Consider the following 12,973-nt stretch of genomic DNA (forward strand, 5'->3'; position numbering starts at 1 on the left):
TTGGAGTGTGCAAACCTTGACTTCCCCTCCACCGTGAGAACAATATGGAACTTGGATTCTTATGAAAAGCTGCATCTGGTAGTGCAATTCTTGCATCTATGGTCATAGCTTCTACAAATGCAACTATACATGTGTATAGAGGTAGAGTGCGTGCCATGAGAAATCTTATCTGTTGATCTTGACTTACCCTACCCCATCTCTTCTTCTCTCGTGTACATGTGAATTTGGCTTATGTTGGTTTGTGAAATGCAACATGGGGTCAGGTCAGGCTGGTCAAGCGCCCTAGCTACACAACATCTGAAAAGGTGTGAGGAGGAGAAGCTGGTGCATGTTCAACCGGAGAAAGAAAAAGGAGTTTGGGGCACAATCTAAGGGCAAGGAGGCTCCACACATGCAAATATGCATTGGCCATGCATGACAGGATTGTACTAGAAATGTGTAAGTTAGTTAATCTGCAGAGAGACCAAAACTGTAGTGTACTTAATTATGATGGAGCGAGCACATCACACAAGACACATGTTCTTGTCCATTTCAGAGGGTCGCCCGGGTTTTGGGGTGGCCTTTTCACTACTTTGACTTTGGACCTCCTTATAGAACAACAAGTGCTGTGCAAAAGACACACGTACCCAAGAAAAAAATATTTCAGAGAAAGAGAGAGCTGGAGGAGCGTATAGGAACTGTAGAAATATGCAAGACTAGTTCACTAAACATAATTAAGGAAAAAGGTAGAGAAAGACCACTTGTGGCATGCACATATTTGTCTCACCAAATAAGTTGTGGCTTGAATAAAGGGGGGCACTTGAATAAAGTGATGAGAGACGTGAATTTAATTGTGGAGAGTGTGTACTCACAAATACTAAATCAAAGCTCCCAAGACTTGCTTTAATCATTCGAGTTTTTGAGCTCCCATTTCAGTTTGTATGTTTTTTCACTAATTGCATATATATAGTACAACCTAGTTCCAAAATTATTATCTACAGAAAAAGCTATATCCAAATTAGTTTCTGCGTCCTAGGTACTAGTTTGGTGAACACATCATTGCACTTGTACCATATATGTCGACACATCATCGCGGCATTCACCAATTAAGTGCTTAATTACACTTTCCAGTACCATTTGGAAATTGTAGCTGATTATCAGAAATAGTCTAATTAACAAACATGTGAGGGACCAAATGAGGAAACTTTGTGTTCAAACCCAGAGCCCGCAATTAGGACAGGGCTTATGTCGTGCTGGTCAAACAGTTGTGGTAGTGGTGCTGTGTTTGTGCGATTTAATTAAGCAACGCGACCCAAGTACCAAGAGGGCAGTTCAGTGTAGTACACTTAGACTTGTTACTAATTAACATCAGCATGAATGGTAGGAGCATATGCGATTACACGAGGATGATTGGCAGTGAACTGATCAGATTTCCTTCAGCAAGTTCCCATACATGGCCGTCTGTACTTGACTGAGCAAATGATTAACTAACATAAGCACCATGTATGGACAGTAATTACTTGGGATTTGTGGCTTGGGGATTGGTAACCGATCATTTACCAGAGTTAGAGCAACTGACAGATGCCATAAAACATGTGAAACTGCAAAACAATCGACGTTTTGCGTTTATAGGTCAACAATGTGTACCAATAGAAACAGTGAATAAGGGTCTACAACGATTTTTTGCGGGAAACCTCAAAACGGCCTCCAAAACCCGCATATACGTAGTACGAGGGGGTAGGTTTCCCGTTTACCACAAACACCCATATCACTTGGCGGGAGGGACATCAGCCCCCATTTTACCGCCCATGCATTGCCGCTGTTGATCGTAGCCATGGATCTCTTACTCCTACCGTTGGTAGACGCCTAGTTCACGTGGCCCCAATCGGTGCCTCCCGTCACGTCCGTAACTCCCGCCGCAGGATCGAAGTGGAGTCGCCCGCGACTGCCGCCGCCATGGAGGAGTGCAAGCGGCAGGGAAAACGTGTCATCATGGGAGCGTTCTCTTTCGTGGCTGCATCGTCCATGCGCGCATCCATGTCAGGTTTCGTCCTTCCACCGTCGGTGCCATCTCCTCGGCGGCAAAAATCTTCTGGCTCGGCGCCACTAAAGACGAAGTGGAAGACGTATCACGACCCCGCCCTGCTGGCACTAATGCATGGATTCCACCCGTCTGGCGTCCGCGACCCACTTCCCGACCCGTACCAATGCAACGTTTGGCGATGTGCTGGATAGGTAAAAGTTTCCCAAAATTTCCAAAATTTTGTGTCAAATTAGGTTCGAATTCTTGTTTTTTTTTTTCAATTCCCCACTGTGTTCCTACTTTGCGTGTGAATATGTTGGAGGAAAATTGTCATTCGTAATGAGCCACTAAGTGCATTTGGATTATCTATGGTTAGAATTTGAAAACTATTGTTGCTTCGGCCTAAAACCCGAAACCATCCAAAATCTGTTTTGGGGTGTAGCTTTTGCCAGGACAGACCAAACCCTGCATGTTTGTACCATATTCGATTTTTCGATACAAGTATGCAGGATCTATTCTGCCCCGGCAAGGGCTATACTGCAATTTTAACCTGTTTTGCGTAATACTAGGATTGCTCTTAAATCTTGGATGCGCAACGACCCAGCGGCGGTTGTACCGGCTAATATGTGTATATACGGTTGAAATACTGAAATGATACACGCATATTGCAGGCAGTAGAGAGCATGGGGAGGGGCGTGGCCGACTAGTAGGACAGTGTCAGATGTGAGTGTATGTTGGAGCAAAAACTGACAAGTACGAGAGAGTACATGCCCCTCGCAAAATGGAGCCAGGGACCTGAGCATACATGACGTACGGACGGGTACGGTAGCCTCCTGTCTCGCTCGCTGTACAGTACCCTACACCAGGAGAAGAGAATATAATTAACTTGGTCGATCGACACCCACATGCATGCATGCATGTATGCACGAAAACGAGCTCTTTGTACTCCATGGGCATAAGCAAACTCTCAGCCACTTCTACCCCGATATAAAGCTGAACCACTTCTAACTGCCAGGTAGTTAGGCTTATTAGAGCATGTACAATGGTAATATCTTTATAGTAGTACCACCTGGTGGAGGAAAGAAAATGTTGAAAGTGGTTGATTTTTTTCTCGAATAACAGGATCGAGGAAGTTAGATCATCTTCGCCGGCCCTCCCAATAGCTCTACTCTCTACTGGGATGCTAGTGACAGAAAGCGTCCACGCCGACGCTCCTTAAAAAGCGCCGACATGTTTTGGAACCCCATAAAAGCGCCAGCGTCCGAAAAGATCCATATGCAAAGAGCTTCGATCGGGGTCATCGGCGCCTCTTCAACAACAACTGCACGTCGAATTCCTAAAGTTTGGGGCTTTTTATGGAACTCGGTAGGGGTACATGTGTAGGAACAACATCCCTAAATAGAGAATGGTGTGCTAGCATTATTACCGGGGTCTATTTAAGGGACGCCCGTGGAGATGCTCCAGCTCGAGGGCGATCTACGGCAAAGTGCTCCAAGAAAACTCACACGAGACCAACCACTCCCTGCAGCAATGCTAGTAGCTGCACACGCATAGCCATGAGACAGAACCAACAGCTAGGCATAGGGTGTGAGAAGGATTTGATGGGGTGGTGAATGAGTGAATGAAACGATAAGGTAGAGAGAAGGAAACAGCGCCGCAGTGGTAGAGTCGAGTAGAGTAGAATAGAGGCAGATTGCGTACGTGCGTATAAGGGAACAGTAGGGTCGTGCGAGTGGCAGTGGCGATGGGCGACGTGTCGCGGGGCAGGGCGCGGGACGGGCATCACGGGTACGCCCCGCTTGCGCCAGCCACAGCGACATACGGCGCACACGCACCCGTCGACGTTGGGACCCTACACGGCCTACAGACAGAGAGGGACGACCAGCCGCTCGCCGGCAGGCGCCTACGTCGTCATCGACTTCCTCGTATCCACCACCGCGTGCACCACCGCCGCGCCGGGGCGCCGCTCCGCGGGACGTGCCTGCCGCGCGCGCGCTGACCACACACCTTACCTCGTACCCGCCGGCCAGCTAGCCGGCCGTCGATCGGCCGGCGCCATGATGCTTCACACTCGCATGGCATGCATCATCCCATAAGCTCTCTCATCTGATCACACCCTACCTCGTACATAGCCGGCCGGCGCCCGGCCGTCCATCGGCCGGCGCCATACTTACTCCTGACTCGTGCATCAAAATATGTGTTAAGCACGCCTGAGAGATGGTGCATACGTGTATATTTCAGGGCCATTTTTCTGATCGACCTACACGCATAAATTAGGCTAAAGTGGCTTTGGCACATGAGCACCTGTGCTCCTGGTTTTTAAGTAAAATATTTCGGAGACTCCAAAAAATTTGAGCTTAAATCTGCACATACACAGAAATCTTCTGAATGTACTATAAAAATTTCGGAAGAAAATATGTTGTATTATAAACTATATAAAAAAGACAAATTTTGGACAAAAAGTGTCCCTATACACAGCCATAAATTTGTTTCTTTTTTCTGTAGCTAAAATAACAATATAATTTTTTCCGAAACTTCGCACGAGTACTCATGACATATGTATGTATTCATGAAATAATTTTTATGATTTTTTAAAACATAAAGATATAGTTTTCAAATATTTTAAAAACCGAGAGCACTGGTGCTCATGTGCACCAAATCTTCGTCAACGAATTAGGCTAAATTAAACTGGCCTTGGCTTTAGCGGGTTTACCGCTTACGTAGGATGCCGCTTGCAATCCTACATGCATGCACGAATAACAACTCAATTGAAAACAAAATTCGAAGTATAAGTTAATGTTGTATTCTTTTCCTTTACTAATGTAACACATTTTTATAAATACATGTATCCAGATTCATTTTAGTATGCAAGTTCGCTCATTATGGCGCATATCTAAATATTTCTTTTCATACAAAGCCAAAAATCTCCAGGTTCTACTATAAAACGATAATAAAGCAACATAGATTCAGATTTTCCAACACCCCAGATAAACAAAAGAAAAACAACAAACCATCTTCCATTCTTCCCATGGAACAGAAGAAACCATCAAACAGAAACTAACTTTTTGGGACAACCTCCTGCGGTAACCTGGCTAGCTTAGGTCCAAAACCATCCAAAAGAACTAGAGAACCAAAAACAGCTTAAGAAACAATCCAATTTTTGAGGTTTTCTACGGTACAATTTACTGGTCCTGTGAAGTAGTACTATTCTGGGCCATTCACAAGGCAAGAAAATCGTGACACGGATTTTGTTCGATCTGTTACTACGTGCAATCGTGCTGATCACAATTTGATACTCCGATGTTGACTTACCAATTCTGGTGAGCCCAAGGCCATTTTCTTGTAGGCGTGGTTTTATCCGACAGACACCTAGCGCCTGCCCAAAAAATGTGTGAGCCTAGACCATAAAAAAAAAGATCGGTAATTGCAAGTTGATCTTCTAAGATCAACTCCAACATCCTCGTCATAACTCGGCGCGCTATATTGCATTTGCAGCGTGGGCACGAGGTTTACTGATAGTGGATACGCTAAAATAGAGCGCGCGCAAGGCAACAAAAAAGCCCTCCACTCGGCGCGCTAAACTGCAACGCGAAAAACAAATTTTTAGACATATGCATATGAAAATTAAATCTAGAAAATAGGCTAGAAACATATTACATAGAACTGAAAATAAACATAGGTTCTAGTGCAAAAACTAAGAATAAACAGAAATAAACATAAAATCTACTCATCATCGGAGGTAGCCCGGATCATTCATCACAAAAGCATTAGCCACCAATAGGTATCTTCGTCATCAAAAGCTTCCGAATCCTCCTTGATGCGCGGACGCCGCTTCCTCGACGATGCAGCTTGGAGGGGTAAAGCCACCTTCTGCAATGTATCTACAACTGCTAAAATGTTATTTTTATCATTACTAAACTAAAGTCCCGCCCAATACCTTTAGAAGACACATGGATAGCAAATAATATCCACGGGTGAACTGAACCATTTGTATTCAAAGCAGACTCCATTTCTCAGTTTCCACATTTCCCAACATAAGGCTGCCAGACCCACCTCATGTAAATTTGTCCTACAGAAATACCATGAATCCACCGAAAATATTGGGCAAAAATTTCTAGGCCTATCCACAGATACTATAGCTAAACTAATAACACTCTACATATATTTGGCGGCAGCACAAGAGAAAAAAAAAAGATTGTGTATACTTTCCAAGTCATCACAAAATCTACATTTAAAATCTCCTTGCCAGCCTTTTTCCTGCATATTATCTTTGCTGGCAATAAAATTATGTGAGATCATCCACATCCACACTTTAATTTTCAGGGGTGCTTTTGCTTTCCATAAATGTTTAAAGTATATGTTCATCAGATTTTCATTCAACTTTTATACAAAAATTTAACAGAAAAGACACCATAATTCTCTATAACAGCACAAAGTATATGTTACAGTTATGTATGTCTCATGCCCTAAAGGATGTCCCCAGGTTGTTTTACACATATTTCATATAACTTTTTTTTCGCGAGTACGCCGAAGGCTTTTTACCATATCTTTGTAGAAGGCAGAAATTTGAATACAAGAAGTTTACAACTCGCTGCAAACAACGAGCGTAGCATGAACTCACTCCACTCCACACCGGCTAGTCCGAATACAGCCACCACAGACACAACAACAACAAAACCTAGAAGAGCCTAACCAAAGCTAAACTACAAAGCCGCGTCACGACCAACATCGAACGCTTCCGAAGAACAAACCCTCCAAAAAGGACACTCCTTGTCGACGCACCATCTGAAGAGATAGACGGCGGGACTCGGACAACCCCAGGAGGTCTGATCAAGGACTCGCCGACGATGGTGTCCATAGCGCCCCTGAAGAACAGCCTTGGGCAGCGGCGAGCACCGGAGGAGCGCAACCTAGGACCTCCAAACCGTGTCTCCAAACGCGATACTCCCAACAGAGAAACAACGCCGAGGATGCCGCTATCACGCCAATCCAACTCCGAATCTAGGCTTTCGTCCGGAAACAACACCAACACCACGAGAGAGGGCAAAAGATGTCGAAGCCCCTCGGCGACGCCTCCAACGAGGAAAAGACGACACCCGTGGGTGCCGTCGCCGCCGGCCCGACCAAGATCGGGCGAGATTTTCATCTGTGCCATCGCGCATCCCGCACCTCCGAGGGTTGGACTACGCCATCCAAGAAGCCTCGCACCACCATCACCGCAGCTCCTCCCCATTATTGTCGCAGATCTGTGGACTCCGACACACCACACGGCCGAGGACATGGTCCATCTTCCACCTCCAACTCCGACTCAGCAAGGAAAAGACGGCCTCCCTCTCCACCAGCACGGGGCAGAACCGCCCGCCGAGGCTGTCGCCAACTCCAGGAAGACAGCCCACAACAGCACCAACTCCTACCACCAGCCAGATCCGGGCCTGCTGGCCCAGATTGGACCCGCGGAAGCCCAGATCGGGCCGGCGCCCACTCCTCCAGCCTCCCGTCCGGTGGCCACCGGGGGCAGCCGACGCACGCCCGCACCGTTAGGCAGCCGACCTCTGCTCGCCTGGACTCTTCCTAGCCGAGCCTCCTCGCCACCACCACGACCACCTTGGGCTCGCGCCGCCGCCACCAGCTCGCGTCGTCGCTCCATGCCGCAGCCTGCTGCCCACCTCGCTGAGATCCTCCTCCTCCGCACCTCCACGCCCCTTGTCGTGTGCTGGCAAGCGCCGCCAGGACGCGCCGCCGGACACACCCACCACCCGCGCCGCCCGGGTGACGTCCCGGCTCCGCGCGTAGGGGACCCATCGGGGCGTGCTGCTCTCGCCCTCCGCCTTCGACTGTCGGGCACGGCCACCACCGCCAGCTCCGGCGGCGGCAGCTGCCAGGGAAGGAGGGATTTGGGTGGTTTCCTGCCTAGGGTTTGGTCGCCCCTGGAGCCCCCGCGCGAGGCGACCCGAGGGGAAAGCGCCCGAAGATGAATTTCCATATGAAGCGACCCGAGGGTGGTTTCATATAACTCTTGAAACATATGTTTCATGAGATTTGTAGTCTGCCAAGTATCATCATGAAAGCTTGTTTGTTCATCTGATCCTATTCTCATGCATCTATTATACATATACAATTCTTTCATTTTCAGAAGATCATACTAGGATGAAGAATTAATTTTTCTATGTTCAACAAAATCAATGGGCCTATAGTGAACATATTTTTCTGGCTTAGATTTTACCATAAACCATCACCATTTTCTAGCTTCCACCACCCTTTACAGGGCAAACTTATATTCATCTTTTCTAGATTTTTTAATACTGATACGTCTCAAACGTATCCATAATTTCTTATGTTCCATGCTACTTTTATGACAATACTTGAATGTTTTATACATACTTTACATCATTATTATACATTTTCCGGCACTAACCTATTAACAAGATGCCGAAGCGCCGATTGTTGTTTTTCTGCTGTTTTTGGTTTCAGAAATCCTAGTAAGGAAATATTCTCGGAATTGGACGAAATCAACGCCCAGGGTCCTATTTTTACACGAAGCTTCCAGAAGACCGAGGGGGAAAGGAAGTGGGGCCACGGGGCGCCGCCACACTAGGGCGGCGCGGCCTGAGGGGGGCCCGCGCGGCCCTAGTGTGTGGGCCCCCCGTGACACCTCCGACCTACCCTTCCGCCTACTTAAAGCCTTCGTCGCGAATACCCCTATACCGAGAGCCACGATACGGAAAACCTTCCGAGAGGCCGCCGCCGCCAATCCCATCTCGGGGGATTTGGGAGATCGCCTCCGGCACCCGCCGGAGAGGGGAATCATCACCGGAGGGGCTCTACATCATCATGCCCGCCTCCGGATTGATGCGTGAGTAGTTCATCCTTGGACTATGGGTCCATAGCAGTAGCTAGATGGTTGTCTTCTCCGCTTGTGCTATCATTGTTTAGATCTTGTGAGCTTCCTAACATGATCAAGATCATCTATTTGTAATGCTACATGTTGTGTTTGGTTGGATCCGATGAATCTAGAATACTATGTTAAGTTGATTATCAATCTATCATATATGTGTTGTTTATGTTCTTGCATGCTCTCCGTTGCTAGTAGAGGCTCTGGCCAAGTTGATACTTGTAACTCCAAGAGGGAGTAATTATGCTCGATAGTGGGTTCATGCCTCCATTGAATGCGGGATCGTGACGGAAGGTTCTAAGGTTGTGGATGTGCTTGTTGCTACTAGGGATAAAACATCAATGCTTTGTCTAAGGATATTTGTGTTGATTACATTACGCACCATACTTAATGCAATTATCTATTGTTTACAACTTAATACTTGGAGGGGTGCGGATGCTAACCCGAAGGTGGATTATTTAGGCATAGATGCATGCTTGGATAGCGGTCTATGTACTTTGTCGTAATGCCCTGATTAAATCACATAGTAATCATCATTGATATGTATTGAATCTTGATTTGTCAATTGCCCACCTGTAATTTGTTCACCCAACATGTTAGTTATCTTATTGGAGAGACACCACTAGTGAACTGTGGACCCCGGTCCATTCTTTTACATCTGAATACATTCTACTGCAATTATTGTTCTTATTGTTCTTTGCAAACAAACACCATCTTCCACTCGATACGTTTAATTCTTTGTTTTCAGCAAGCCGGTGAGATTGACAACCTCACTGTTACGTTGGGGCAAAGTATCTTGATTGTGTTGTGCGGGTTCCACGTTGGCGCCGGTTTCACCGGTGTTGCGCCGCACTACACTCCTCCACCAACAACCTGCACGTGCTTCTTGGATCCTACTTGGTTCGATAACCTTGGTTTCTATTCGAGGAAAACTTGCTTCTATGCGCATCATACCTTCCACTTGGGGTTCCCAACGGACGTGTAGCCTTTCGGCGCGTATCGAGAGTCTCACAATTTCTATTCACGTCAGCGCCGATTTTGCGCGTTGGGGAGATCAAAACACGCTGCAAGGGGAGTCTCCACATCCAATCTCTTTACTTTGTTTTTGTCTTGCTTTACTTTATTTTTATTTACTGTGTTGTTTGCTTCATATTAAAAACACAAAAAATTAGTTACTTTACTTTCTGTCTTATTTACTAGCTCTATATCAAAAACACAAAAAAATTAGTTACTCTCATTTATTTTCTTGTTTACTAGCTCTATATTAAAACACCAAAAAAAATAGTTACTTGCATTTATTTTATTATCATGACTAGTCCTGTAGCTGTTGCTCTATCACCTGAGGAATCGATCTTTACTTTTAAACAAGGGGGTGAGGAGAGTTTTGAAGAAGCTTGGTCTAGAATTTTTGATTCTTATAGTAGAAACTGAACCTAAAATGCCTCTAAGTTTGCTTCTTAGTAACTTTTATTTTGGGCTTATTCTTCGCTATAGATATGCCTTAGATGCTGTAGTGGGAGGAGATTTCCTTCATTGTGATGGAGATCAAGTTTTTAATGCCGTAAAAAAATTGGTTACATCGTCTAGCTCAGCTAGTAACTTTGATTCATCTCTTGCTAGCATTCTTAATAGATTAAACACTCTCGAAACGAATATATCTTGTTTAAAATAAGGGTACAACCATATTCGTGAATATTATGATTATGTTCCATTAAGCTTTGAACCTTCAATGTGGGTGCCTACTATTAAAGTTACTATTTGTGGTGAAATTTTTTATGCCCGCTGTGATATTATGTCTGAGTTCTGCCTTATGCCTAAAAGTATTTATGAATCTTTGACACTTTGGGAACTTACTAAAGGAGGAGAAGGAATAACTCTTACTTATAACTCTGTTATAATTCCTAAGGGAATAGATGAAGGCGTGTTCACAACCTTTCTTGGAAGAACGGTATCCACTGATTATCTTGTTGTTGAATGTGTAGGGACAGGACAAATCACACTTGGGAGATCCCTGCTGAAACTCATGGGAGCAATCATAGATATGGGGAAAGGCACTCTAAATTTTACCTCTACACCCGGATGCGGTCATGTATTCCCTAAACCAAAGAGTAAGAAGAGTAGGATCAAAGCCTCTGGTAAGAATGTTAATGCATCATCTCTTGAAAATACTTGATTTGCACTTTCTGCGCCTAGCTGAAAGGCGTTAAAGAAAAGCACTTCTTGGGAGATAACCCAAGTTTCATTTTATTTACTGTATTGTTGAGTCTTGGAAGTTGTTTACTACTGTAGCAACCTCTCCTTATCATGTTTTTGTGCCAAGTAAAGTCTCTATGGTAAAGTTGATGCTAGATTTGGATTGCTGTGCAGAAACAGCATTGCTGTCTGTCACGAATTCGCACAGATCTCTTTGTAGGAGAGTCAAAAAATCTGAAAATTTACGTGAGTGATCCTCAGATATGTACGCAACTTTCATTAGTTTTGAGTTTTTCCGTTTGAGCAAGTTAAGTGCCCCTGCAAAATTCGTCTTTACGGACTGTTCTGTTTTTGACAGATTCTGCCTTTTATTTCGCATTGCCGATTTTGCTATGTTGAATGAGTTTCTTTGTTCCATTAACTTTCAGAAGCTTTGTGCAATGTCCAGAAGTGTTAAGAATGATTGTGTCACCTCTGAAGGTGTGAATTTTTAATTATGCACTAACCCTCTAATGAGTTTGCTTGAAGTTTGGTGTGGAGGAAGTTTTCAAGGGTCAAGAGAAGAGGATGATATACTATGATCAAGAAGAGTGAAAGGTCTAAGCTTGGAGATGCCCCGGTGGTTCATCCCTGCATATTTTAAGAAGACTCAAGCATCTAAGCTTGGGGATGCCCAAGTCATCCCCTTCTTCATCGACAACTTATCAGGTCACTTCTAGTGAAACAATATTTTTATTCCATCACATCTTATGTTCTTTACTTGGAGCGTCGATTTGCTTTTATTTTAGTTTGAATAAAGTTGGATCCCATCATCCTTATATTGGAGATATTACGCTCCGCTTTTTCATATGGAACACTTGTGTTCTTAATTGTGCTTTAATGTTCATGACGAAGGTTGAAATTGCTTCGTTAAATTGCTATTTGGTTGGAATCAGAAAATGCTGCATATGGTTTGGAAACTTGGCAATTGTTTGAGCTCTCATAGATCATGTTTAAGCTCTTGCATCATGTAGTTTAATCTATTAATGGAGAACTACCGTAGAGCTTGTTTAATTTGGTTTGCATGATTGGTCTCTCTAAGTCTAGATAATTTCTGGTAAAGTGTTTGAACAACAAGGAAGACAGTGTAGAGTCTTATAATGCTTGCAATATGTTATTGTGTAAGTTTTGTTGTACCTGTTCATACTTGTGTTTGCTTCAAACAACCTTGCTAGCCCAAACCTTGTACTGAGAGGAAATGCTTCTCGTGCATCCAAACACCTTGAGCCAAAACCCATGCCATTTGTGTCCACCATATCTACCCATTACATGGTATTTTTCTGCCATTCCAAAGTAAATTACTTGAGTGCTACCTTTAAAATTTCATTCCTTTATCTTTGCAATATATAGCTCATGGGACAAATAGCTTAAAAACTATTGTGGTGATGAATATGTAGTTATGTGTCTTAATTCTTATAAGTTGCTTGTTGAGCGGTAACCATGTTTACGGGGACGCCATCAACTTTTTACCTTTGTTGGATATCATGTGAGATGCTATGCATGTTCGTCTTGTCTGAAGTAAGTGCGATTTCATGATCAAATGGTTTGAGTATGCATATGTTAGAGAAGAACATTGTGCCGCTAACTAAAGCCATGTATCATGGTGGAAGTTTCAGTTTGGACATACAACCTCAATCTCTTATGAGAATATTATTTGTTGTTGAATGCTTAAGCATTAAAAGAGGAGTCCATTATCTCGTTGTCTATGTTGTCCCGGTATGGATGTCTAAGTTGAGAATAATCAAAAGCGAGAAATCCAATGCGTGCTTTCTCCTTAGACCTTTGTACAGGCGGCATAGAGGTACCCCTTTGTGACACTTGGTTGAAACATATGTCATGTGATGATA

Source organism: Lolium rigidum, chromosome 7 (assembly GCF_022539505.1).
Source record: "Lolium rigidum isolate FL_2022 chromosome 7, APGP_CSIRO_Lrig_0.1, whole genome shotgun sequence".
Classification (NCBI taxonomy): Eukaryota; Viridiplantae; Streptophyta; class Magnoliopsida; order Poales; family Poaceae; genus Lolium; species Lolium rigidum.